General features: G+C 40.2%; 1 protein-coding gene across 10 annotated transcripts in view; it reads left to right on the top strand.

Annotated features, from left to right (window-relative positions):
* Ncoa6 (nuclear receptor coactivator 6) overlaps positions 1-24422 on the top strand; it is an 86949-nt gene that overhangs the window by 5325 nt on the left and 57202 nt on the right. For 9 of the 10 annotated variants that reach the window (XR_013050892.1, XM_076570970.1, XM_076570968.1 and 6 more), the window contains exon 2: positions 16846-16915. The exons of the other annotated variant lie outside the window; for it this stretch is intronic. The gene's annotated coding sequence lies outside the window, so the exon portion shown is untranslated. The remainder of the gene's footprint in view (positions 1-16845; positions 16916-24422) is intronic. 10 annotated transcript variants of the gene reach the window in all.

Here is a 24422-nt window from a genome sequence, read left to right as displayed (position 1 = left end):
TCAGCTTTGCTGTTTAATAATTCCATGACCTGGAACAGATTTATATAACATTTGTGTCTTAGCTTTTTCATCTTTAAAATAAAGATAATAGTACTTACTTAGTAGAGTTGTTAAAAGGGTTATATTAATTCCTGTAACATAGAACAGTGCCTAGCACCTACAAAATGTTCAATAAATGTTAGCTGCTATTTATAGCTACTGTTCATGTCTCATTCTCCAGCACCTGGCACAGAGTAGGGACTCATCATAGTTAAATAGTTACATATATTTGGCTCTCAGGTTAATTCAGAATGATTGAGAGCTAGGTGGAGACAACTGGAAGGAATTTCTTGGTCGTGTCTTTAAAATTTTACACAAACTTCTGAATTTCTGACTTGTCCTGAAAACTTGGAAGATCTGTCAACACCAAGCTCCTATTCTTTCATAGAAAAACTCAGCAAAACTTGTAGGCAGATGCATTTTCTAGTTCTTCGTGCTCTGCAGTACTCTTACTTATGGTTTTATGGTTTTGTAGACATTTGATTTTCTGATTCTTTCTTTTTTGGAGTTTTGAATATTGTCTCTTCTAAGAAATAGCAAATGGGATAAGGTTGGAATGACTGAAAATAGACATGGGTTTATGGGCAGGTTAAATACTAAAATATATTTAAAAAGCTGAGCTGTACTTGAACACAGTGAGTAAAATGAGAATTTAATTTGTAAGATGAAGTGAAATTCATTTTAACTCCCTGGATATTTAGGCATCAACTGTGCGTTGGGTACTGCGCTACATTAGAAATTACCACACTGGTGATAGAGAACTTGCTAGCCAGCTTTACAAAACATTGCAAAAGAGGTCTTTATACTTGAGATATGGAGCTGCTGTCTTAACAGTTCCACAAGAGAGAGGAAGCAGGAATTCATTCTTTGAACATTTGTTTTATTAAGAACTATCATGTATGCCACAAACTGGCTAGAACTCACACTGCAGAGTCGACAGGATACCAAGATGAATATAGCAGAGTTTGTGTGATGAGTGTCTGTAATGTATTGTGGAGCTGAACTAGAGCCTCAAGAATGGTGAGACTCTTAATACTTGAAGATGATACACTATTTTACAGACTGATGAATCATGAGTATAGTGGTGTGTGCTGAGGGGATCGTAAGAGTCTAGTTCAGGGCTTGTGAGACAGCTTAGCAGATAAAGGCACTTGCCTGAGTTTGATTGCCAGAAGCCACCTTAAAGTAGGGGAAAACTGACTTAACAAAGTTGTCCTCTGACTTGTATACACACACACACACACACACACACACACACACACACACACACACACGAGTTCAATTTGCCTGGAAAACAGGTTGTTACACAGTGTTTTTGGAGATAAAGCTCAAAATGAAGATTGAATGGCAGCAACAATGATAGATAAAACTTTTAAAAGGAGTGGTCATATTTTGCATGCCTACGATTTGCTAAATAGGTGCTAAGCATTTCACAAGTTGTATTTTATTTGATCTTCATAATAACTTAGTGAAGAAGCCTCTGCTTTTTAAAATTCCTTTTTATAGACTAAGCAAGAAATGTAGGTAACAGTTGATAATAAATTGGCATTCAGGCAGTCTAGTTGCAAAGCCTGTCTTCCTAATTTGTGCATTTGCTAACGGACCGTGGTTGGTTTTTTTGGTTGTGTTTGTTGTTGTTGTTTTGCTTTGTTTTAAGACAGCTTCTCTCTATGGAGCCCAGGTTAGTGTTGAATTTGAGATACTCCTGCTTTCTTTCCAGAGTGCTGGGATTACAGGTTTATGCCACACACCTGGTTTGTGGAAGACTTTGAATGTTCTATTTCTTCTTGTTTTAGGATGGAGAGTTTGACTTGATTGATTAAACAGTAGGAAGTCATCAAAAGCTTCTAGTGTTGTAATGAAAGCTGTCTGTTAGGAAAAGAAGCCCTTTTGTGAAGTACTGGATCAACACAGGGAGAGTGGGAAGCGATGGAGCTGATGTATTCCCTCCCTGCTCAGTAGATTGGGTACTTCTTGAGGGTTGGGCCAGGGGTTGCTCCTATATTCTCTTCCTTGCCATTGACTCCAAATTCTACCTACTGTGTAATCTAGCATATTGATCTTTTAAATATTTGATCTTTTTCTACTTTAATTTATTCTAAAAAAATACATATGGTGGGTGCCTAGGAGCTCAACAAATATTTGCTGAGTTGATTTATTAATTAATTTCTAGGCCTGGAACAATGTCTCAGCAAGGAAGAATGTATATTGTTCTTGTAAAAGACCTGAGTTTGATTTCCAGCTCCCATATCAGGCAGCTCACAACTACCTGTAACTCCATTTCCAGGAGATCTGACAGCCCTTTGTGCTCCTCAGACAGACAGACAGACAGACAGACAGACACACACACACACACACACACACAAACAGATAATAACTAGTGAAATATTTAATAAATGTCTACAGCCATAAATGGATAAGTACATAAAGGAAATAAGCCTTATTGGTGGAAGGATAAATGGCAGCCATACAGCTTGGTATGCTGTATTTTTTTTTTTTTTTTTTTTTTTTGGTTTTTCGAGACAGGGTTTCTCTGTGTAGCTTTGCGCCTTTCCTGGGACTCACTTGGTAGCCCAGGCTGGCCTCGAACTCACAGATATCCGCCTGGCTCTGCCTCCCGAGTGCTGGGATTAAAGGCGTGCGCCACCACCGCCCGGCGGTATGCTGTATTTTTATATACAAACTAGAACACATAATTGTGAGGGATTTTCTGTTCTGTATCATTTAGGATAATAATGATCAGCCAATAATATTAGTCTGTGTCAGTTAATAATACTAGTGATCACCAAATTTGAAGGGCACTTACACTGTAAATAGGTATTTATGTTCTGTATATATCAATGTCTAACATCAGCATCCCCAGTATGCACACAAAAAGGCAACAAGTTCTCATTAGCAGTCTCCTTTACTAATATTAAACCTGTTGAGTATTTATCCCACACTGCCCATTTATTTACATTTTTTAAAGATCAAACAGAGGTCTCATGGGAAGAAATAGTGGTGAATTTGTGAATCAGATAACTATTTGGGAAATTATTTATTAGATTAAGTCCCTTCCTATATTAATTTTTAAAAATTACATTTATTTATTAATTTTGTTGTGTGTGTGCGCATGTAGAGGTCAGAGGACAACTTGTGGGAGTCTAATGTTTTCTCTTATCATGCAGCTCTCAGGGGTTGAACTTAAGTTGTTGGGCTTGGCAACAATTGTCTTTACCTGTTGAGCATTTCACCATCTCCTTTTCCATATTTATTTAATGTTTTATGAAAGTAACTCTGTGGTCTTTCTATAAAATATAGACTTAAAGAATTAAGCAGTTGGAGAAATTAAAAAGTACCATCGTTACCCACCAAGTGTCAGCAAAGCGGGAAAGATTTCTAGGTAAACTACATTTTACAAGACTAGGTACGGTGACACATGCCTGTAATCCTAACACTCAGGAGCCTGAGGTAGGAGGATTTCTATTTCCTACCAAGCCTGGCCTAGATAGTGAGAAGAGAGTAAGGCAAATCAAGTAGCTCCCCAGTACGATACTTTTAAACATCTTTTTCCATTGTGGACATTAGCTAAGAACAATATGTGTACATATCAATATTATGTGTGTTGACATAACAAGTAGTAGCTATGAATCTAGGAATGTTTCGTAAGAAATAGTGTCACTGGACTGGATATGTAGCTCAGCGGTAGACTGGTTGTTGTGAATGTTCAAGGGCCTGGCTTGGGTACCCAGCACCAAGAAAACAAAAAAGAATTTTCAGGAGAAAATTTTTGTGTTGTGTTTAACTTGTCAGCATATGTGGAGATGATGCATTCAGAACTATTCAGATGAAAATAAGTGTGTTGGGGGTGGGGAATGTGACTGGTAGTCAGTATATATTGAATGCATGCCAGGTGTTGAGAGCCATGAACAGGGTATGAGTATGTCTGGGCTTCAGTTTCCATGGAGGATTTATTTCAGATCGTTTTGGATACCAAAACTCAGAGATGCTCATTCCCCTATAAAAATGCTGTCCTATTTGCTTTTAACCTCTGTATCCTCCTGTGTTCTTGGAATTTTCTCTAGATTATTTATAATGCCTAATACAGTATGAATACTATGTAATTAGTTATAATGTATTGTTTAGAGAGTTATAAAAAGAAAAAATCAGTACAAATGTAATTTTCTACTTTTTAATGCAGTACCCTCAGGTACAGAGGGCCATCAATAATTTCTCCTTTCCAGAAACAGTTCATCTAGAAAGGTCCTGTGAACATAAAGGAGGGAAAGAGTCACAGCACTCGGTAGACTAAGGCAGGAGAAGGAAGGATCACAAGTTTGAAGCTATTGTAGGCCACGTAGTGAGTTCCAGTTCAGCTGGACTACATCACAAGACCGTCTCTGGATACAGAACAGCACAGTGCTGTGGGGATTCGGAAAATAGATTCTTGGAAAGTTAAGAGAAGGCTTTGTGGAGAAGGTGGTGGGTTGGTTTTCTTGGGATTCAGTTACAAAGAAGCAAACTCAGTGACTTAAAACAGCTGAAGTTTATTCTCTCACAGCTCGGAGGCCCAGACCTAGGCTAGACTCCGAACTCAGGGTGCCAGCAAGTTCATAGTTCCTCAGACTTTGGTAAACTCCTTCTATCTTTCTGCTTTAGCCTCTGAACACAGGACTAAGTTTGAGACCTGAGCCGCGCTGCACAGCTAGCATCAGTGTTCAATGCTTCTTTGCCACAGATCATTCTAGTCTCTTCCTTTGTTGTCACGTGGAGCTAGCCCAGTGTCTCTATGTCCAAATGTCCTTCTTAGAAAGATAAGAGTCATTGGATTAAGAGCCTTCTCTGATACCGCCTCATCTTAACTAGTTTCCTATTCCGAATGAAATCCCTTTCTGAAAATCAAGGCTTAAACAGATCGGAGGACACAATTCATCTCTTAATAGGTAGCACTTGAGATGGCACAGAGCTAGTACATTAAAATTTACTAAGTAGGCCAGCAAGACAGCTCAGTAGGGAAAGGTGCTTGCTGCTTTCCATGGAGTTGTCCTCTGACCTCCACATTCACACCATGACACATATGTCCCACACACACCATGAACACATGTACACAATCAAAAAATTTACTAAATAAATGAATAAAGAGGAAGATTGGGACAAGTGGGGAGGTGAAACGAGGGAATGCTGGACATAAAAAGGTTAAAGCATGTTTAGGTAATTGAATGGTGAGGTGTTTGATCGCTGGTATGTTGCGTTGTGGAGAGATGAAGCCAGAGCAGTTTGTTGGTGGGTGGCATGGGCACCAGGTCCAGGACATTTCCATGTTGGTGGCTTTGGTGGCTGGACAGTGTTTGGGAGTAGGATGTCACTGCAGAATTTTTAAATAGTGGGCGATGATTCAAGGTTTGGGTAACTGATTAAAGTTTTAGGGGCAGTTATCAGGAGATCATGGATAAGTAAACACCCTGAATTAAAATAGAGGGTCAGTGATTTAATGCATCTGTCATTTGCTCATGCCAGTAATTCTTCATTAGGACAGTCAAGAAGCCCTTCTTAAGAAGAACAATTGTGGTTGATAAATTGTGCACCCCAATAAACTTATCTGGGGGTCAGAGAACAGAATAGTCACTATATTAAACATAGCGGTTAGGCAGTGGTAGCACACACCTTTAATCCTAGCATGTAGGAGGCAGAGATCCGTCTGGATCTCTGTGAGTTCAAAGCCACATTGGAAACAGCCAACCACGATGACACATGCTTTTAATCCCAGGAAGTGATGGAAGGAAGCAGAAAGGTATATAAGGCGTAAGGACCAGGAACTAGAGTCTTGTTAGGCTTTTAGGCTTTTAGCAGTAGTTCAGCTGAAATCCATTTGGATGAGGACACAGAGGCTTCCAGTTGAGGAAACAGGATCGGCTGAGAAGTTGGCGAGGTGAGGTTAGCTGTGGCCTGTTCTGTCTCTGATCTTCCAGCATTCACCCCAATACCCGGCTCCAGGTATTGTTTTTATTAATAAGACCTTTTAAGATTCGTGCTACATCTGGTGCCCAGCAAACTATAGCCCAGTAAGCCTTGAGGATTTTATGAAGCCTTTCTTCTTGGTCAGTCATCTGTGGGCACTGGCAAGTAGCTTTTTTGATAATCATACTGCTTTCATTTTCTTACAGACTTTTCTTCAAACTTCTCTTTGCTGTCCTTTATTTCTTGTTTTTTTCTCTAAACCTGTTCAGCTTTTCCATATTCTTTAAAAGCTCTGATGTGAGCTAGAGCGATGGCTTGGTGGTTTTAAGAGCTCTCTTGCTGCTCTTGCAGAGGACCTAGGTTCAGTTCCAAGTATCCATATGGCAGCTCACAACTGTTCATAACTCCAGTTTCAGGAACTCTGATAGCCTCCTCTCTCTCCATTGGCATCAGGCACACACATCCTGCACATGAATAACATGTAGGCAAAACACTCAAACACATAAATTTGAAAAATATATCTGACTAGTGGAAACATGTAAAAAAAAAGCTGTGTACTATTCAAGGTAATGATAGATCCCCCTCTCCCTGTGTGAGTGAGTGTGTGTGTGTGTGTGTGTGTGTGCATGCACATGCATGAATGCTTGTGTGTGCCATATGTGTGCTCATGAGCATGTAAATGCACATGTAGTACATGCAAGTGTATGTGCCAATGTGGAGGCCAGAGGTCAAATTGGGTGTCATCTTTGATTGCTCTCCACTTTTACTACTACTACTATTTTTGTGAAGCTCACAGATTGGCTAGACCAGCTGGCCAGTGAACCCCAGGGAATCCTTTTCTTTCTCCCTCATAGCACTGGGGTTATAGGTGTATTACTTTTCTATTGTTCTAATTTCACTATGGCCAAGGCAATTTGTAAAAGAAAGCATTTAATTGAGCTTAGGGTTCCAGAGGGTTAGAGTCCGTGTTACCAGAGCAAAGGCATCGCAGGAGGAACAGCTGAGTCTCACATCTTGAACCCAAAGTAGGAGGCAAAGGAAGCAAGCTCTAAATGGTATGAGTTTTTTGAAACCTCAAAGCCTGCCCCCCCAGTGACACACTTCCTTCATCAAAGCCATACCTCCTAATCCTCCACAAACAGCTCCCAACTGAGGACCTGATGAGACTTGTGAGAGACAATCTTGTTCAAACCACAGTAGTGTGTGCTCATGGTTTTATTTTTGTTTTTATGTGCATGAGTATTTTGCCTGCCTGGTGCCTTTGCAGGTCGGAAGAAAGCATTAGATCACTTGGAACTGGAGTTACAGATGGTTGTGAGCCACTGTGTGAGTGTTGGAAACTGAACCTAGTTCCTCTGCAAGAGAAACAAGTGCTCTTTAACCATAAGCCATTTCTCCATCCCTTATACCAAACTTTTTACAAGGGTCCTAGAGATCCAAATTCAGTCCTTAAACTGGAACAGAAAGCACTTTACTTACTGAGTCATCTACTGGCTTCTTTTCTCTTTCATGAAAGCTTATTGGCTTTGTCCACAATAGGACTGTATTCAAATTGTGAATACTCATTCAAATTATGTTCAATAATGGTCTTCAGGTGCTTTTCCTTAGTTGTATCAAGGCAATTCTTCTTGATTTTGTGTTTAAGAACAATTATCCCCATGAAATTTTTAAAAATTGTGTTTATTGCAAACACATAGTTTTGTTTTGTTGTTGTTGTTTTGATTTTTTCGAAACAGGGTTTCTCTGTGTAGACCAGACTGGCTTTGAACTCACAGATAAAATATATGTTATGTGTTTTGTAGTTTTTCTACGTTCATTTCTTTATGTCGGTAGCCTGGATTTTCAGGGCATCTTCCCTAATCAAACCTGATCCGTATCAACCTGGAATGAATCCACAGCCTCTCATTTCCTGTGAAATAAAATCATAACCTCTCTCCCAAAGCAACACACCTTTTGACTTCCGCTTTGAAGTCAAGATGTTTTTAAAATATATAGGTTGGTTTAATCTAGTAACTTTCATAATCTAATGTCTTGTAGCACCTCTTTCATCAACAATCAAAAAATTTAAAGGTAACACAATAATAGACAGGATTCAGACTCTCTGTGTATTTTCCATCTTTACATGCTTATTGTTTTTTATTTTACTTTTTTAAGGACTTTATTATTTTTAAACTAATTTTTAACCTATGACTTTTTCTTTTTTCTCCCAAGCCTTTGTATATTTTTAAGCACACTGTAACGCGCCTAGAGGTTTTATTTGTCTGGATCTGTCTTTACTGAGCATCTGTATTGTTTTTTGATCACATGAGATGAATCTTAAACTGCTGTCTGACCCTGGCACCGCTCAGCTTAGTAAATGGTGCTAGTGCATAGCGGTTGGCGGCTGGCTCCTCCTCCCTTAGTTCCCTGAGATCTTAGCCTCAAGGCCGAGGTACCAGGGGGCCGCATTTACTGCCGCAACTCTGGGGAGTTTTTGATACACACTGCCACCGAGTAGTATGCCGCCTGCTGCTCATCAACCCCATGTAAGTGTTGGGTAGCAGGGCGGTTAAAAGAGCTGCTCCTGTGTTTGCCGCTAGCACCGAGCCTACCAGAGAAAAGGCGGTTACCAAGAAGCTGCGTTTGACTCCCGTTTTTGTGTGTATGCCCACAAATGTAATAAGATTTTAAAAATTGCTAGGCCGGGCGGTGATGGCACACGCCTTGAATCCCAGCACTTGGGAGGCAGAGGCAGGTGGCTCTCTGGGGTACAGAGTGAGTTCCAGGAAAGGCGCAAAGCTACACAGAGAAACCCTGTCTCGGAAAAAAAAAACAAAAACAAAAACTGCTTACAGTTGTAAATATCTTTTTGGTTTTTTTTTTTTGTCTTTTGAGAGAGGGTTTTTTTGTGTAGCTCTGGCTGTCCTGGAACTCACTTTGTAGACCAGGTTGGCCTTGAACTCACAGTGATCCACCTGCCTCTGCCTCCCGAGTGCTGGGATTAAAGGTGTGCAGCACCACGTCTAGTTGTAAATCTTTTTTTTTTTATTAGTATAATCTTTTATTTTCCTTTTATTTTATTTTACAATACCATTCAGTTCTACATATCAGCCACGGATTCCCTTGTTCTCCCCACTCCTGCCCCCCTCCCCTTCCCCCCAGCCCACCCCCCATTCCCACCTCCTCCAGGGAAAAGCCTCCCCCAAAGACTGAAATCAACCTGGTAGACTCAGTCCAGGCAGGTCCAGTCCCCTCCTCCCAGTTTGAGCCAAGCATCCCTGCATAAGTCCCAGGTTTCAAACAGCCAACTCATGCAATGAACACAGGACCTGGGTACCACTGCCTAGATGCCTCCCAAACAGATCAAGCCAATCAACTGTCTCACCTATTCAGAGGGACTGATCCAGTTGGGGGCCCCTCAGCCTTTGGTTCATAGTTCATGTGTTTCCATTCGTTTGGCTATTTGTCCCTGTGCTTTATCCAACCTTGGTTTCAACAATTCTCGCTCATATAAACCCTCCTCTTTCTCGTTAATTAGACTCCCGGCGCTCCACCCGGGGCCTAGCCGTGGATCTCTGCATCCAGATTCCTCAGTCCTTGGATGGGGTTTCTGGAACAACTATTAGGGTGTTTGGCCATCCCATCACCAGAGTAGGTCAGTTCCGGCTGTCTCTCGACCATTGCCAGCAGTCTATTGTGGGGGTATCTTTTTGAATTTCTGTGGGCCTCTTTAGCACTTTGTTTCTTCCTTTTCTCATGTGGTCTTCATTTACCATGGTCACCTATTCTTTGTTCTCCCTCTCTGTTCTTGATCCAGCTGGGATCTCCCGCTTCCACAGGCTCTCTTTCCCTCTACCCTCGCCCTTCATTACTCCCACTCATGTCCAGGTTGTTCATGTAGATCTCAGCCATTTCTCTCTCTGTCATTGGGCGATCCTTGTGTCTTTCTTGTGGTCCTGTTTTCCAGGTAGCCTCCCTGGTGATGTGAGTAGCAGTCCAGTCATCCTTGTTCCACCTCTAGTATCCTCCTATGAATGAGTACATACCATATTTGTCTTTCTGAGTCTGGGTTACCTCACTCAGGATGATTTTTTCTAGATCCATCCATTTGTCTGCAAACCTTATGATGTCATTGTTTTTCTCTGCTGAGTAGTATTCCATTGTGTATATGTGCCACAATTTATTTATCCATTCTTCAGTTGAAGGGCATCTAGGTTGTTTCTAGGTTTTGGCTATTACAAACAATGCTGATATAAACATAGCTGAGCAAGTGCTCTTGTGGTATGATTGAGCATTTCTTGGGTATATGCCCAAGAGTGGTATAGTTGGATCTTGGGAGAGATTGATTCCCAATTTTCTAAGAAAGCGCCATATTGATTTCCAAAGTGGTTGTACAAACTTGCATTCCCACCAGCAGTGGAGGAGAGTTCCCCTCGTTCCACATAAAGTTCCTCTCCAGCATAAAGTGTCTTCAGTGTTTTTGATCTTAGCCATTCTGACAGGCGTAAGGTGGTATCTCAGAGTTGTTTTGATTTGCATTTCCCTGATTAGGGATGTTGAGCAATTCCTTAAATATCTTTCAGCCATTTGAGTTTCCTCTGTTGAGAATTCTCTGTTTGGTTCTTTAGCCCATTTCTTAATTGGACTGTTGGTCGTTTTGATGTCTAATTTCTTGAGTTCCTTATATATTCTGGATATCAGTCCTCTGTCAGATGTGGGGTTGGTGAAGACCTTTTCCCATTCTGTAGGCTGTCGCTTTGCCTTGTTGACTGTATCCTTTGCTCTACAAAAGCTTCTCAGTTTCAAGAGGTCCCATTGATTGATTGTTTCTCTCAGTGTCTGTGCTGCTGGTGTTATATTTAGGAAGTGATCTCCTATGTCAGTGTGTTCAAGACTACTTCCTACTTTTTCTTCTAGCAGGTTCAGAGTAGCTGGATTTATGTTAAGGTCCTTGATCTACTTGGACTTAAGTTTTGTGCACGATGACAGATATGGATCTATTTGTAGCCTTCTACATGTTGATATCCAGTTATGCCAGCACCATTTGTTGAAGATGCTTTTTTTTTTCCATTGTACACTTTTGGCTTCTTTGTCAAAAATTATATGTTCATAGGTGTGCGGGTTAATGGCAGGGTCTTCAGTTCGATTCCATTGGTTCACATGTCGGTTTTTATGCCAATATCAAGCTGTTTTTATTACTGTAGCTCTATAGTAGAGCTTGAAGTCAGGGATCGTGATGCCTCCAGAGGTTGTTTTATTGTAGAGGATTCTTTTGGCTATCCTGGGTTTTTTGTTTTTCCATATGAAGTTGAGTATTATTCTTTCCAGGTCTGTGAAGAATTGTGTTGGTATTTTGATGGGAATTGCATTGAATCTGTAGATTGCTTTTGGTAAAATTGCCCTTTTTACCATGTTGGTCCTGCCTATCCATGAGCATGGGAGATCTTTCCATTTTCTGGCATCTTCTTCAATTTCTTTTTTCAGGGACTTAAAGTTCTTGTCATATAGGTCCTTCACTTGCTTGGTTAGTGTTACCCCAAGGTATTTTATGTCATTTGTGGCTATTGTAAAGGGTGATTCCTTCTGATTTCCTTCTCAGCTTCTTTGTCCATTGTATATAGGAGGGCTACTGATTTTTTTGAGTTGATCTTGTATCCTGCTATGTTGCTGAAGGTGTTTATAAGCTTTATCAGTTCCTTGGTGGAATCTTAGGGGTCGCTCAAGTATACTATCATGTCATCTGCAAATAGGAAAAGCTTGACTTCTTCCTTTCCAATTTGTATCCCCTTAATCTCCTTATGTTGTCTTATTGCTCTGGCAAGCACTTCAAGTACTATATTGAATAAGTATGGGGAGAGCAGACAGCCTTGCCTCGTTCCTGATTTTAGTGGAATTGTTTTGAGTTTCTCTCCATTTAATTTGATGTTGGGTTGCTGTAAATTGCCTTTATTATGTTTAGGTGTGTTCCCTATATTCCTGTTTGCTCCAAGACTTTTATCATGAAGGGGTGTTGGATTTTGTCAAATGCCTTTTCTGCATCTAGTGAGATGATCATGTGGTTTTTTTTTTCTTTGAGTTTGTTTATATGGTGTGTAAATCTCTTTTTTAATGCATGCATTGTATATTACCTGCTAGAATCAAATGCCTAAATAAATTGGGATCTTACTAATATAGCCATGGCAACACTGGAAAGGCATCAGATTCCACACAGAAAAGATTTTGGCACATCATGAAAACATGGACATGTTGCTGATCTTTCAGTTCCCGGACAATCATACAAAATCGTTATCCTTTATTTTCATCTAGGGCAATTTCTTGAAAGGCATCCAAAGGAAATTGATAACAGCAGCTATTATTAATATATACCAAATGAGGTATAAGCACCAAAGTAAGGCCGCATATTTATATTCAACAAGAAGCTCACATACTTAACTTTGTGGGAAGAAATAGCCTCCTCACAAGCCTGGGCTCAGTACTGTTACCTAATGTGCAAGGCTGAAAAGGGATTTTGCAACTTGGTCAGCCAAAGAAGCAATGTGCTGAGGAAATCCTATACCAATAAGTGAGCATTTGAACCTTAAGGAGAAGGACAACCATTATGTGTTAGCACTTTTTTTTTTTTTAATGGGTTTCCTCTAAAACAGTGTGGTCTGTGCTATCAAAGTATGGTACAAACCTAAATTTCAACAGATGGTCCAGTAACAGACACTAATCTTAGTGATTAGATCATAACTAATAGTGAATTACAAGTAGTAAGATGATTAGAACTTTTCTACTTATGTGTCTAGGAATATGTTTTGGGTTTGCATAATCATTTAAGGAATTATAGAGAAATGGTTCTCCATGGAAGATCATATTTCTGACTTTTTAAAAAGATGTTATTTTCCAGAGAATTCAGTTAGTTTTTCAGCTCTTTTAGTTACAGCTTTTTCAATTAGACTGATACAGTTTGGGTCAACATAGTCTTTTGTGAAGTATTCCAACAACTTTAATGTACGGGTCAGGCTGTTAGGCTTAAATTTTGGTCCTCAAGGCCCTGGGTTCGGTCCTCAGCTCTTGGGGGGCAAAAAAAGACAAAATTTTGGTTCTCCATTGTGCAAGAACAGTTTATCAGGATTCATTTACTATAACAAAAAAGTGGCACATCAGTCTAAGTTTTCTTCTTGCCTTGAAGAGAACATACTCTGTTGTGAAATTAAGTGAGCTTAATTCACCTTTTAAGAATTTCCCAGCCAGGCATAGTGGCACACACTTTTAATCCTGGCACTTGGGAGGCAGAGGCAGGTGGGTCTCTGAGTTCAAAACTACATAGTGAGTTCCAGGCCAGCTAGGGCTACATAGAGAGCAGCCCTGTGTAGCCCTTTTTTCCTGTCTGAAGGGAAAAAAGGAAGAATTTCCTCTCTTCTTTCATGACCTTCTCATTGCTTATTTCTTTCAGAAGTGTTTATTATATTTTATTTTGTGTGTATGAGTGTTTGCCTACATGTATGTATATATGTGTGCCTGATACTCATGAAGGCCAGAAGAGGTGATGGAATTCTCTGGAACTGGAGTTACAGTTGGTTGTGAGCCACCATACCATGTATGTGCTGGGAACTGAACCTAAGTACTTGGCAAAAACAGCAAATACTCTTAATTGCTGAGCCATCTCTCCAGCCCCACATCCATATTTTTAAAAAATGTGATACTATTTAATACTTGGTCCTGCAATGCTTGACTCTCCTGATACCTTCCTGTTTGCCACATTGCTATTATTTGAGTGATCAAAGGACCAAGGTAGTAATTGCTGGGTCTTTATGTTGTCAAGTTGTGTGTTTTTTTTCTTTTGTGATTACTTAGAAATGTGTATCTGAGAGAATATATCATTATTTAGCTCATCTTGCCTCACTTATTTTCTTGCTTTTCATCTTATTTGGTCATTTGTTCAGTATGACTTGATACTTTCCATATATATATATATATATATATATTATATCACATAAAGTTATATTTAGTATAACCAAAACTGGTAGACTGTTATTACGGATAGACTTCAGTGTCAGGAGATAGCTAAAAGCAGAGCTGGGGTGAGGAGGTTACATACATTACATACAGCACATGAAAACGGGAGGCATTTTTTTTTCCACAGGATTTTTTGTTTGTTTGTTTTGTTTTGTTTTGTTTTTCAAGACAGGGTTTCTCTGTGTAGCTTTGCGCCTTTCCTGGGACTCACTTGGTAGCCCAGGCTGGCCTCGAACTCACAGAGATCGGCCTGCTTCTGCCTCCCGAGTGCTGGGATCGAAGGCATGTACCACCACCGCCCGGCTTTTTCCACAGGATTTTATGATGGTTTATGTATGCTTTTTTTTCCGTGTGTGTGTGTGTGTGTGTGTGTGTGTGTGTGTGTGTGTGTGTGTCTGTTTCTGTATGTCTGCCTGCCTGCCTGCCTACCTGTCTGCAGACACCAAAAGAGGGCACTGGATCCCTGGAGCTGGAGTTATAGGAAGTTGTGAGCTGTCTGACCTGGGTGCTGGGAACTGGACTCCAGTCTACTGGAAAAATAACAAGCACCCAACAACTGAGCCATATCCTCAACTCCGTATCTGCCAAGAAAGACAGGGAGGAAGGGAGGGAGGGAGAGAGAGAGGGGGAGGGAATTTTTTTTTGAGTAGACAAATCTGTAAAACATAAAGCTCTGGAGTTAAAAACTTTTCCTTTTTGGGACAGGGTTTTTCTGTGTAGCCCTGGCTATCCCGGAACTAGCTCTATAGACCAGGCTGGCCATGAACTCAGAGATCTGCTGTGCCTCCCAAGTGCTGGGACTAAAGGCATGTGCCACCACCATCCAGCCTACAACTTCTATTTTTTTTAAAAATTTTTTCCTTTTAGGATATAATACATTTCTTTCCAAATCATAAAATAATATCTAATTAATTTTTATTAACTGCATAATCTGTTTATGTACTTCAGTGGATATTTCTGAGTCTTACCATTATAAATAATCTTACAGTATTGTTTATGTATATTTTTAAAAGTTGAATTTTTCCTTCTATAAATACTCAAATGTATATTTCAGTTTTATTTTGAACTGTGAGTTAATTTTTTGACAAAATTTATCATAATTCCATACCCACTCACACTGGTGAAGAATAAATTTTTTGTTTATAGTCCTTGAATGTTTTAAAACCTAAAAGGAACCTGAAAACCTGTTTAGCTATAGCTGATGATTGGCCTCTCATTATATGATATAACTTTAAAGAATCATTGGTTCATATAAATTGTGTCTTGCCTCAGCTCATATACCTTTATGGGAAGTCCACAAGGAGAACTCAAGGCAAAGCCACCCTGGCATGGTCAGCTTCTCTCTTTCCATATCACATTATGTGTTAGTGTAGCTGGTGTTAGTCAAAGTCAGACGTGGTGGCACACACCTGTAACCCTAATAATTGGAAGGCTGAGGTGGGAAGGATAAGTAAGAGCTTTAGGCTAGCCTGGGCTACACAGCTAGGTTCTGTCTAAATAAATAAAAAGTAAATAAAGCTATGTTATTCTGAATATGTACACCAGCTGATCCTAGTATTTGAAAAATGGTTACTAAGGTTAGGAAATGTTTGCATGGGTTCTAGGCTTTATTTCATTTCCATGTATGGATGGTAAAGTAGCTGTACTAGAGCACAATTGTGGGTTTGGGACATCTGTGTTTCTCTTATTTGTTAGTTTTTACAGTTGTCATAAGATAATTATTTCAGAATATAAAGTAAATGCTAAATTAAAATGTATGACGTTACCAACATATTTATAGTTTAAAACAAGAACACTGATAGGGGCTGTCTGGGCAAGCTGGGATAAATCAGCTAACCTATGAAACTCCAATGCATACTATAAATCGTTTACGATTTCTACATTGGACAAATACATACTGCCTTTCTCTCTCCCTCTTTTTTCCTTTACCCTTCTCTCCCTTTTTCTCCTCCTGTGCCCTTCTTCTTTCTCTCTCTTTCTTTTGAGACAGTCTCAACGCAGTTCACAGACCAGCCTAGAATACGTTGTGTAGCCCAGACTGTCCTCAGTATGTCTGTAACTCAAGTTTTTCTGTGTCCTGCCTGGCCCATGGTCAGGGAGAAATCTTTCCCACTCGAGTCCCCCAAGTAAACACACAGAAGCTTATATTAATTAAAACTTCTTGGCCATAAGCTCAGGCCTACCACTGACTAGCTCTTACACTGAAACTCAGCCCATTTCTGTTAATCTATATGTCTCCACATTTTCCATGGCTTTACTTGTGTGCCATTACATGCTGCTCCCTGGCTGGCTGGCATCTCCTCCTCAGCCTTCCTTTTCCTAGAATTCTTGTCTGTTTATCCCACCTATACTTCCTGCTTGGCTACTGGCCAATCAGCATTCTATTTATCAACCAATCAGAGCCACATATATTCACAGCATACAGAAAGACATTCCCATCATATGTCTGTATTTTAAGTATGTTGGGCTGGAGAGATGGCTCAGTGGTTAAGAGCACTGACTATTCTTCCAGAGGTCCTCAGTTCAATCCCAGCAACCACATGGTGGCTCACAACCATCTGTAATGAGATCTGGCACCCTCTTATGGCCTGCAGGTATACATGCAGACAGAATACTGTATACATAATAAATAAATAAATAAATATTTTAAAAAACACCTTGAGCATTCTTGGTGATAATAAAGTTTATTTGCTAAAAAAACCACTGTACTAAGTCATTTCTTACACCTTTTTCTAGAATAAATTAACAGAAATAATAATAGATGGAATTTAGCCAGTCATCAACATTTACTTAGTTTATTTACTAAATAAGTCTGTTTATTTACTGGGTTTATTTAGTGTTTTCTGATGTTTCTCTTCTTCTTCTTTGTTCTTTTCCCTTTTTGTCCAGGTCCTGGGAGGAATGGAGAGGGGTCCTATTGACTACCTTTTCTGAAAGTGGTCAGAGAGTTCTTAAACAGGTCTGTTGATTCTACAGAATACAAATAAAAGTTGGGTTTTTTGAAAGACTTAGTTTCAACTAGAAGGACTGAATTAGAAATAAACTTCTTTTAATTTTTTTTTTTGGCAGTACTGGAATTGAACCTAATACCTCATATGTGTTAGGCAAGCACTAAACCACTGTGCTATCCCTGAGTCCATAAACTTTACTTAAAATTTTTAAACATTTATGATATGTGTGTATGTGGACGTGTGAGTGCCATGGTGTGTGTATGGAGGCTGGAGGAGGGAGTTAGTACTCTTCTACCATGTGAGGAGATTGAACTCAGGTCACCAGGCTTGTGCCCTTACCTGCTGTGTCCTCTCACTGGCCAAGCTTTTACTTTAAAAGAAGTTATTTTGAGCTCAGTTTACAACAAGATATTTTGCTTTGGCAAGCTGCATTTGGCATGTAGGTTAGCTAATGATCTGTTTGATAGAAAAGCATTTGGCCATGTAGGGGGTCAGCCTGTAATACCAGCACTTGGTTGAGGCAGGAGGATCATGAGCCTGGGCACTTATTGAGTCCAGAGCCAGTCTGTACTAACTACATAGGAAGACTGTCACAAAAAGTCATCACCATGAGTCATGTCTTTGTCAGTTGTGTCAAATATATGAAATATGGATGAACTTTTTATTGGTTCCATAGGAGGAACCAAAAATAGATGAAGGGGTGAATTTCTCAGCTGTTTGTGGTTTTGGAAGGGAATAGAAGCATAGATAAAACCTCCAAAGTAAATTATTTATTTGACCCTTTCTGGTGTTCTTAGAATTCCCAACAGGCTGCCTTACAGATCTCAGAAGGTCTGGTGTCTTCATCACCAATCAGCTTTATTATTATGCAGATACAAACTCAACTTGTCTTTTCATTGGAATCACCTGGTATTCTTGAATTTTTAATCATTGCCTGTGCCCATTTTTAGACACAATAATTGGTTCAAATTGTTGATCATTTTATATGTAAATACATGTACATATAATTTACATGCCTACACATACCTCCCCTCAACCCTACCCTACCCCTGTCATTTGCTTTTTCTTTTGTTGTGGTGCTGGGGTTTGAAGGCAGGGCTGTGCTTATGCTGGGTAAGAGAGCCCCCTCAGCCTGAGATTCGCTTTTCTTTTGGTGGTAATGATAGCAGGTGGGTTTTTCCCTCTTCTATTGTCATTTGTTTTGATGTCCCCCACCAACTTTTCTTTCTTGCAGAATTTTATTTTTTTGTTTTGTTTTGTTTTTTGTTTTTATGAGATGAGATTTTACTATGTAGCCTTGGCTGGCCTGGAACTTGCTATGTAGATCAGGCTGGCCTTGAACTCACAGATGTCCATTTGCCTTTGCTTCCCAAGTGCTGGAATTAAAGGTATCAGCTACCATGACCAGATATTTGTTTGTATTTGAGCAGTCTTACAGGGCTTTAGATTTTGAGTCATTTAAAAAAAACAAACAAAAACTTTCTCACTCCAAGGTTACAAATATTTGTTCTGTGCTTCTATAATATTAAAATGTAGAGATTCATCTATTATATTTGAAGTTTTTGGTCTGTTTGGAATTATCTTATTGTGTAGCAGGAGAAATGGATCTAATTTTATTATTCTTCTAGATGACTACCTTGTTCCAATATCATATAAGGAAAAGAAATCATTTTTCTTCACCTTTATGAGATATTAAAATTCCATAATTTAGTTACTCTTCCATCCACTTGTATAAGTTGTCATAGTAGTTTTAACTATTGAGAATATAATGTGTGTGTCAGTGTTTGTTAATGTGTGTATTACATTGTGGAAGGTAGAGCACAGAACCATTCTCTCCTAGAAGTCAGAGAGGACTTTGGATGTCCTGCTTTGTCACTCTCTACCTCATTCCTTTGAGAAAAAGTCTCTCAGACCCTGAAGCTTGACTGGTAGCCAGCAAGCCACAGTGATCCTCCTGTGTCCACCCTGCAGTGCTAGAGTTAGAGGTGCACATACGGACATGCCCAGCTTTTTATGTGGGTGCTGGGGATTTGGATTCCAATGTTCATGCTTGCATAGCTGTAGCTGAAGTTTTCTCCAGTCCTGCCTGGCCCACAGTCAGGACAAATCTCTCTCACCCGCCAGTCCCGCAGCCACTCAGACCCAACCGAGTAAACACACAGAGACTTACATTGCTTACAAACTGTATGGCTGTGGCAGGCTTCTTGTTATCTAGTTCTTCTAAAATTAACCTATTTCTGCCGGGCGGCGGTGGTGGCGCACGCCTTTAATCCCAGCACTCGAGAGGCAGAGGCAGGCCGATCTCTGTGAGTTCAAGGACAGCCTGGTCTCCAAAGTGAGTTCCAGGAAAGGCGCAGAGCTACACAGAGAAACCCTGTCTCGAGAAAAAAAAAATTCTATTAATCTATATTTTGCCACATGGCTCGTGGCTCACTGGAACTCATGGTGGTGGCTGGCAGCGTCTCCTTCCTCAGCCTTCCTGTTCTCTTCTCTGCTTGTCCCGTCTATACTTTCTGCCTGGCCACTGGCCAGTCAGCATTTTATTTCTACAGAGCGCTATATCCCCAGCACACAGCAACCACTCCCACTCACTGAGCCATTTCCCTAGCTTCTAATAACATGTTTTTATCTCGTAGGACTCAATCCCTTTCTCTAATCTGATTTTTCAGTTTTCCTACAAACCTTATAGTCAGATTGTCTTATTAAATTGTAAGTTAGGGAGAACTGACACATGTGAATCTTTACCCATGAGGGTATTATTTTATCCATGACTTTAAAATAGTTTGTCCTTCATAAGTATTTTAAAAACTGTTTTATGAATACAAATATTTTGCCTGCATGTATTTTATGTATGTAAGTATACCGTGTATGTGCCTGGTGCCCAAAGAAGTCAGAAGAGGGCTTCAGATCCCCTGGAACTAGAGTTGTGGATGGCTGCAAGCCACCATGTGAGTGCTTGGAATCGAACCCAAGACCCCTGCAAGAGCCACAGGTGCTCTTACCAGTGAGCTGTCTCTCAAAACCCTGGTACAAGTACTTTCAGGTTTTCTTTTATATCTTGACCTTTCTCTTAGTTAATTCTTAAAGATTTTAACTTTCTTGTCACTATTAAAAATGAGATTGTGGCCGGGGCGGTGGTGGCGCACGCCTTTAATCCCAGCACTGGGAGGCAGAGCCAGGAGGATCTCTGTGAGTTCGAGGTCAGCCTGGACTACAGAGTGAGTTCCAGGAAAGGCGCAAAGCTACACAGAGAAACCCTGTCTCGAAAAACAAAACAAAACAAAACAAAAAAAAAAAACGGAAAAAAAAAAAATGAGATCTTACCCCACACTAGCCCTCACTTTTGTGCTGAGAAAATAGAATTTGTCATGTTAAGAGCGCATTTGTTTTTTGTTTTATTTTGTTTTGTTTTTGAGACAGGGTTTCTATGTGTAGCCCTGGCTGTCCTGGAAATTGCTCTGTAGACCAGGGTGGCCTCAAACTCAGAGATCCCCCTACCTCTGCCTCCCTAGTGCTGGGATTAAAGGTGTGTGCCACCACTGCCTAGCTATTTGTATATTTTTTTGAAATTTAGAAAAATTATCATCAAGAACGAATGGTTAAGTCAGCCAGATGAGGTAGACATATAATCCAGATATACTGGAGGCTACGGCAACAGGATCAAGACTTCAAGGCCAGCCTGAGTTACACATTGCTAGCCCAGCCTAGCATACCTTTAATCTCAGCACTCAGGAGATAGAGGCAGGTGGATCTGTTTGTATGAGGCCAGGCTGTGGTATACATAGTGAGTTCCAGGCCAATCAAGGCTACATAGTGAGACCCTGTCTCTAAATAAGTAAATAAATTGCCACCTTAACAGTTAGTGCCTGTCTCAAAAAGAAAAGGAAGGAAGGAAGGGGAGCACCAGGGAAATAGCTTAGTGGCAAAATAAAATGCATGTATTAAACCTTGCATTCAGTACCCAGTACTGGGGACAAGGAGTAAGTTACATCAGTGGAGATGACCACATAACATTTCCCCTCAGTTTCCTGATACCAAGTTGGCTTTGAATTCCAGTAACAAACTTCACTTGGTTATGATGCATTATTCTTTTAAAGTACTATCAGAGTCTATTTAGAATTGGCTTAGAATCTCACACACTGGTGTAAGATCAAACAATGTAAGAAAGATTGATCTGTAGCTTTCTGCCTATGAATTGTGTTGGCTTTGAGAATTTATATTAACTTCATAAAATGAATTGAGAGGCTGGCAAGATTACTTATTCAATAAAGGTGCTTGCTGCCAAGCCTGATTACCTGCATTCAGTCACTGGAACCCACAAAGTGGAAGGAGAGAATTGACTTGGAAGTTGTCCTCTGATCTCCATGTGAGTGCTGTGGCAGGAGTATGCCCACATACATGCAAAATAAAATAAGTATAATTTTAAAAAGAAAGGTTTTACTGTATACTGTGTGCTCTGGAACAGCTTCATGCCATTAGACTTCTGTGCTCTTTAAAGGATTGCTTTGTTTCTCATTAAGTTTGTATACGGTGCTTAGGGGTGAATGGGACCCTGCAGGTGCTCATGATGGGAAACCGAACTGTGAAGAGGTGAGAATGAGAAATCCAGTTCAGATTGATTTCATCCACCTGGATCAAGACTTCAGGGAGTCTGATGCCAGGTTGAAGCATGATCCTTATTAGTCTTATCAATACAAACCAGGAGTCAAATATCAGGGTAATAACCTGAAAGAAGAGAAACAAAGGAGCAGCCACTAGTGACTTCTTACCTCTTCGAATCCTCAGACTGAAAGGGGGCCAAGATCCTGTCTCCACTCGCCTTATATTCCTGTTTCTACTTCCCAATTGTGCTGGGATTAAAGGTGTGAGCCTCCCAAATGCTGGGATTAAAGCTGTGAGCCACCACCCCCTGGCCTCAAAGGTTACCTAGTGGCTGGCTTGGCCCTCTGATCTCCAGGCAAGCATTATTTGTCAGAACACAAAATAAAATATCATACAACACCAGGTATAGTTTATTCCCAACAAATTTAAACAGAGTATAATTTGGAGGAATGTTTCCTGGTGTAATACAATCAATCCCTGGTGCACAAGGAAGCATAATTACATCGAAACTCAACTCTGGGTATATGTCATTTCTTCCAAGAAGATGGGTTCTAGAGATAGGCTACCTGTCTGTATTAGCCTAAGGGTCTGGCCTCCTTTTAGTCATACAGATAACAGAGGTCACTTAGGCTATTAACCACCTGGTCCTGGTTGTGGGAGCTTGGGGGAGCCCCTGGCTATGCAGATAATATAAGGGTCATTTCGACTACTTGGTGTCTCTGGTCCTGACTGGAAACTTGGGGAGCCCCTAACTGTGAAGGTTATTTAGATTACTAGCCAACTCCAGTCCAGGAGGAGTTGATATGACCTGGCCCAACAGATAATGCAGATTACCAGGCTATTAACACTTTCTAGATGGAAAAAAATAGGTTTACCTCTTTCCCATTGAAAAGACAATCCCATGTACTTAACATTCCTGGTCTCCCTGGAGATCTTTGGGCACAAGGACCTTTCTGTTGTGCTCTAGCTGGCGTAATGGTGAATGCTTTTACAGGTGAATCTCTGAGTTCAAAATCAGCCTGGTTTGCATAGTGAGTTTCAGAATAGTCAGGGCTATGCAGAGAACCGCCCCCCCACCCCCCCCCACCCCCCCCCCGACAAAAGTAATCATCAATCCTTTTCAACTTCTATGTCTTGTTTGTGCTTTCCTTTTTTTTTTTTTTTAATTTTTTTATTCTTTATTTTCAAGACAGGGTTTCTCTGTGTAGCCCTGGCTGTCCTAGAACTTACTATGTAGACCAGGCTGACCTCAAACTCACAGAGATCCACCCGCCTCAGTGCTTTATTAATCCAAGTGCTAGGATTAAAGTTGTGTGCCACCACCACCCAGCTTGTTGTTCTCTTTCTTTACTTTCTTAAATCAACTAGTTATATAATTATTTTAAAAAATATTCTAATATAAAAATATCTAAGCTGGGCTTGACATCCCCTGCCTGTCATCACAGCACCTAAGAAGGTGAGACCAGAGGATTGCCACGAATGCAAGGTCAGAGTTGGCTGTAGAGTAACTACCTGACTCCCATTTTTAAAAACTGTTAATTTATCTATTTATTTTTGTTTTATTTTATTTACTTGGGATAGAATCTCATGCAATGAAGGCTTCAGACTCTCTTTGTTCAAGGCTGGCCTTGAACTCTTGATTTTCCAGCCCGAGTTCTCCCTCCCCTCCCTAGTGCTGAGATTTCCAGCTTGAGCAGCTGGGTCTGTCCCTTCCTGAGGTTGGTTGGTTGGTTTGTTTTGTTTTTCAAGACAAGGGTTTCTCTGTATGTAGTCCTGGCTGTCCTGGAACTCACTTTGTAGACCAGACTGGCCTTGAACTCATAGAGATCTACCTGCAATCTACCTGCCTTTGCCTCCTGAGTGCTGGGATTAAAGGTGTGTGCCACTACCTCCGCCTGGCTTCCTTCTTGAGTTTTGTGAGACAGGGTCTTGATATATAGTCTAGAATGGCCTTTAATTTGAGCCACTCCTGCCTCTGCCTCCTTTGGACTGATTGCAGATGTGTCCCATCGATGTCTGTTCTTCTCTATCTCCCCCCCCCCCCCGCCCCCCAGGGTTTCTCTGTGTAGCTTTGCGTCTTTCCTGGAACTCACTCTGTAGCCCAGACTGGCCTCGAACTCACAAAGATCCACTTGCTTCTGCCTCCCAAGTGCTGGGATTAAAGGCTTGTGCCACCACCTCCCGGCATCTGTTCTTCTTTCTTTTCTTTTCTTTTCTTTTCTTTTCTTTTCTTTTCTTTTCTTTTCTTTTCTTTTCTTTTCTTTTTTTTTTTAAAGATTTATTTATTTATTTATTTAGTATACAGTGTTCTGCCTGCATGTCATATCTCATTACAGATGGTTGTGAGCCACCATGTGGTTGCTGGGAATTGAACTCAGGACCTCTGGAAGTGCAGCCAGTGCTCTTAACCTCTGAGCCATCTCTCCAGCCCTCTTCTTTATTTTCTAATTGAGTTCCGTTTCATTGATATATTCATTTTGCTCCCTATTAGCTCCTTAGCTCATTGTAATGATTTTTTTCTAACTTTGAGTCAGCTATTTAAGTCATTTATTATTTCCCCTTATCCCTCATGTAGATATTTTATAACTATGATTTTTCTTCCTCACTAACTTGCCTATATTCTTTGATTCCTATATGTAGTATTGATTTATAGTTTTCTAAAAATTTTGAATTTGTGCTTGATATTTTTTTCTTAACCTGAGTCCATATATTTTGCTGTTCTTTTAAGATAGAAAGATTTCTGTCTGCTGGTTTTACTTTGAGTTAGTCATTTTAGTGTACTGTTGCTAGAGTATTTGAGTACTTTATTGTTGCTTAAATGTATTGAGATTTTTCCTTATGGTCTTAAAAGTACCTTTTTCTTGAATAAAAGAAGCCATTAAACAATAGTTTTTGTTACTTATTAACTAACTA

The sequence above is a fragment of the Peromyscus maniculatus genome, chromosome 4, assembly GCF_049852395.1.
Source record: "Peromyscus maniculatus bairdii isolate BWxNUB_F1_BW_parent chromosome 4, HU_Pman_BW_mat_3.1, whole genome shotgun sequence".
NCBI lineage: Eukaryota > Metazoa > Chordata > Mammalia > Rodentia > Cricetidae > Peromyscus > Peromyscus maniculatus.
The sequence above is the reverse complement of the archived record's forward strand: the minus strand, read 5'-3'. Positions and strand labels throughout refer to the sequence as shown.